This window comes from Ailuropoda melanoleuca, chromosome 4 (assembly GCF_002007445.2).
Source record: "Ailuropoda melanoleuca isolate Jingjing chromosome 4, ASM200744v2, whole genome shotgun sequence".
NCBI lineage: Eukaryota > Metazoa > Chordata > Mammalia > Carnivora > Ursidae > Ailuropoda > Ailuropoda melanoleuca.
The window spans coordinates 80,167,269-80,172,049 of NC_048221.1; the positions used below are offsets into that span (position 1 = coordinate 80,167,269).

A 4,781-nucleotide genomic window follows, 5' to 3' on the forward strand; every position below is an offset into this window, starting at 1 on the left:
GCAGACGCTTAACCACTGTGCCACCCACGCGCCCCTGAGGTGTGTTCTTTCTAAATTTGTTAAGAGTTTTTATCATGATAGGGTGTTGGATTTTGGGAAATGCATTTGCTACATTTATTTAGATCATAATTTTTTTTAATTTTATTTTTTTAAGTAATCTCTATACACCCAACGTGGGGCTTGAACCCACAACCCCAAGATCAAGAGGTGTATGCTCCACTGACTGACACAGCCAGGTGCCCCAAGATCATATATTTTTTAAAGATTTTATTTATTTATTTGACAGAGACAGCAAGTGAGAGAGGGAACACAAGCAGGGGGAGTGGGAGAGGAAGAAGCAGGCTTCATAGCGGAGGAGCCTGATGTGGGGCTCGATCCCACAACACCGGGATCACGCCCTGAGCCAAAGGCAGACGCTCAACCGCTGTGCCACCCAGGCGCCCCCCAAGATCATATTTTTTTTAATCTTTCATTCTATTAGTGTGGTGAATCAAACCAATTATTGGTTTACATATGTTAAGCCATCCTTGCATCCCAGTGAGTAATCCCACTTGATCATGTCTATGATCCTTTTAATTAAAAAAAAATTGTTATTGAGGTAAAGTATGAATAACATAAAAGTTACTATTTCAATCATTTTAAACTGTATAGTTCGGGGACATGAAGTACATTCACATTGTGGTGCAAACATGACTACTATGCATCTCTAGAATTTTTTCATAATTCCAAACTGAAACTCTGTACCCATTATATAATAACTCTCCATTCTTTCTCCCTGATCCCCAGGTATGGGTAACCATTCTACTTTCTGTCTTTACGTTGTTGACTAAACTATGTACCTCACATAAATAGAATCATACAATGTCTGTCCTTCTGCTCTGGTGGTTTTACTTAACATAACGTCTTCAAAGTTTATTCATATTGTAGCATGTATCAGAATTACATATCAGGAGTATGAAAGTCCAGCTCTCTTGTCTAAATCAGGGACAAACTCTGAGGTATAACTAACAACCCAGAGGTCCCCTGGGGGACAGACTACCCTCAGTGGGACTTTGCCTGACGTCATACCTTTGCTTGGCTTCTTCCCCTTCCTTATCCTGCTTCTCATACTCCCATATTCTTTTCTCCAGGGAGCACTTTCTAATTAAATTTCCTGCGCTAGAATCCTCATCTCAGGATCTCCTCCTGGGGAACCCGACCTACGATATCAAGAAAAAACCCGTATCCAGAATATTTTTTTTTAAAGTTCTTAGAAGAAGAAAAAAAGGAAAATGTAGACTAATAGGAAAAGGGCAAAAGATTTGAACAGATAGTACATAAAACAGCATATCCCAATGGTCAATAAACATATGAAAAGGTACCCCACTTTGTTAATCATCAGGGAAATGTGACTTGAAATCACTGTGGTATACCACTACACACCCACCTGAAAAGCTAAAATGAAATTGCCAAGGATTGGTCAGGATGTGGAGCAAACAGAGCTCTCATATTTCTGGTGGGAGTGTAAACGGGTATTTTGGAAAACCGTTCAGCAGCATAGACTAAAGCCAAATGTGTATATTCTGTAATACAGTCATTCCACTCCTAAGTAAATATCCAATAGATATGTGTAACTATGTGTCCCAGAGGCCCATGCTGGAATGTTCATGGCAGCACTATTTGTAATAGCTCCTAACTGGGAACTCCCCAAATACCCATCAACAGTTAAGTTGATAAATAAGGGGTGCCTGGGTAGCTCAGTTGGCATCTGACTAGTGATTTCGGCTCAGGTATGATCTCCTGGGTCTTGAGACTGAGCCCCATGCTGGGCTCTGTGCTCAGTGGGGAGTCTGCTTGAAGATTATGTGCTTCCTCCCCTCTCCATTCTTTCTAAAATAAATAAATCAATCTTTTAAAAAATGGGTAAATAGCATACTATACAGCAACATGAATGATCTACACAGAACAATATAGATGATTCTCACAGTCTAATGTTGAATAAAAGAAGTGAGACACAAATGAGTGCATATTGGAAAATTCCATTGATATTAAGAACAAAAGTAGATAAAACTAATCTTTAGTCTTAGAAGTAGATAGCAGTTAGTTATCGTAGGTAGTGAGGACAGTGACAGGAAGGAAGCACAAGGCAGGCTTTTGAGGCACTAATAATGTTCTGTTTCTTGACCTGGTTACCCTGTGAGTTCCGTTTGTGAAAATTCATTGAGCTGTATACTTTGATATGTCATATAATTTGATATGTGTATATTTGTGTAAAACATTTTTTTAAAAAACTGTATATAATTTAAAAGTAACTCCTCTTGGAATAATTGAACAAGCTATAGTGCAACAACGCAAAGGCATATTACACAGCTATAAAAGAGAATGAGAAAGATCTCTATGAACGAGTATGGATTGATTTCAGGATAAAAGTTTTAGGTGTAAAAAGCAAAATACAAAAAGGTATTTATCTTCATGTAAGAAAAACAGGAAAAGGAAATACATCTGTGTCTGCTTATTTGTGGACGAAGGAGAAAGGGGAGGAGGAGAAGGGACAGAAAAGGAAAAGAAAGGAAGGGGAATGGAAGAGAAGGAAAGGGAGTGGGGAGAGGAAGAATAAGCCGGAAACTAGTAAGGCTGCTTACCTACAGGGAGTGGGTGGAAGCAAAGTGGAAAGGATGGAAGAGGAGTAGGAACAGGGTAAAAGGATTGAGAGGGTACTGATACTTTTGGAGGTAAACTACCTTGTATAGCTCTGACTTTTAGAACCATTTTAATGTTTCACATACACAAAAAATAAATTATTTAACTCAACCAGGATGTGAGAGGCACCAAAATGGAATACATATAGTAACAAATGAACCCAACCATATTACAAAAGAATAACCTAATCGCACTGAAGGAACAAGGACAGACGAAAACTCATCCAGGTAACTTTGGACATCAATATTTTGACTACATAGTCTAAGGCAGTGTTTGACATATTACGGCCTATGGACCACATCCAGTCCACTGGCTACTTTTGCAAGTTAAGTTTTATTAGACACACCTACACTTATTCATTTATGTGTTGTCTATAGCTGCTTTTGAAGTACAATGGCAGGGTTAAGTAGTTGTAAAAGAGACGGTATGACACCCAAAACTGAAAGTACTTGCTATCTGGCCCTTCAGAGAAAAAGTTTGCACACCCTTCACTAAGCCTGAAAAGAAAAAGAACCATGCATGAATATCGTACTAGAGTTAACAATTCTGTTTTTCAGAAGAGAATGAGTTAGAAATTCTGAAATTACTTCATGTCTGTTATGGGATTAAGCCAATAAGTAAATATATTGTGAATACTAAGAGCAAGATTTTATATAGTAATGACGGCAAGTGATTCCTATTTAATCTATTATTTTATTTTATTTTATTTTATTTTATTTTATTTTATTTTAGAGAGTCAGGGAGAGAGCACAAGAGGAGGGAGGGTCAGAGCAAGAAGCGGACTCTCTGCTGAGCAGGAGCCGGACCAGGAACTTGATCCTGGGACTGGGGATCCTGACCTGAGCTGAAGGCAGATGCTTAACCAACTGAGCCACCCAGGTGCCCTTAATCTATTATTTAATGAAATTTTTAAGAGAATTTCTTTTTCTCTTACCTTTTAGCACAGAAAATTTCAGAGAGAAATTAGTATAATAAACCCATGACACAGTTCAATAGTTATCACTATCTTGCTGATCTTGTATTATCTATTTACATCCTGCCCCCATTTTTCCTTCTCTTGGCTAGTGTATTTTAAAGCAAATCTTACTTTTTGCCTCATTGCATCTGAGAGAGCAAGATGGGTCACCAGCAGCTCTATTGGAGCCATCCGAGGAAATGTGGCCTGGGTTCTCCTTCTTGCGTTCTTGCGGTGTCTGTTCAAACCGCCCCGGTCTGATCCGGAAATACCACCTTAATATGCGTCGAAAGTGTTTCCGTCAGTACGTCTAGGATATTAGCCTCATTAAGTTGGATTAAGTGAACTTCCTTGAATGGGTCATCCAAGATACCTACCTTAACTGCAGATATCCAGGATACCTACTATAATGGCAACTCACTGTACATAAAATTACTCCAAAAAAAGAATAAAGCAAGTCTTAGACATGTCATTTCACCCATAAAAATACTTCCAGTATGCAATTTTAACTTGTAAGGACCTTTTTCATGGGAACTTTTCAAATCTTTAAAAATGATGTTTACATATATCTGAATGATTAATCAACAAAATTTTTAAAAAGAAAAAATATGGGGGAACTTGGTCCACCAGATAATGAAAATGTATTAATTTTTTTTTTTTTAGAGGTTGGGGAAGGGCAGAGGGAGAGGGAGACAGAGACAGAGAATCTTAAGTAGGTTGCACGCCCAGTGCAGAGCCCCAGATGGGGCTCGATCTCACAACCCTGAGATCATGACCTGAGCCAAAATCAAGAGTCGGATGCTTAACGGACTGAGCCATTCAGGTGCCTCCAAAATGTATTTTTTAAAAGATTTTATTTATTTGATAGAGAGAGACAGCCAGCGAGAGAGGGAATACAAGCAGGGGGAGTGGGAGAGGAAGAAGCAGGCTCCCAGCGGAGGAGCCCAATGTGGGGCTCGATCCCAGAACACCGGGATCACACCCTGAGCCAAAGCCAGATGGTTAATGACTGCACTACCCAGGCGCCCCCAAAATGTATTATATTTTAAAGCTACAGTAATTAAGACTGTATTTGGCCAGAAATGGAAGCATAGCGGATAGGGAAAAAACAATTTCATATGCCGTTAATAGGTGTAAATTGGTGCAA

The 4,781-nt window shown here is 39.1% G+C and overlaps 1 pseudogene; it reads left to right on the forward strand.

Moving 5' to 3' along the window:
* Positions 1-3,796: 3,796 nt before the first annotated feature.
* On the forward strand, positions 3,797-3,975 carry LOC109488441 (annotated as a pseudogene).
* The last annotated feature ends 806 nt before the right edge of the window (positions 3,976-4,781 follow it).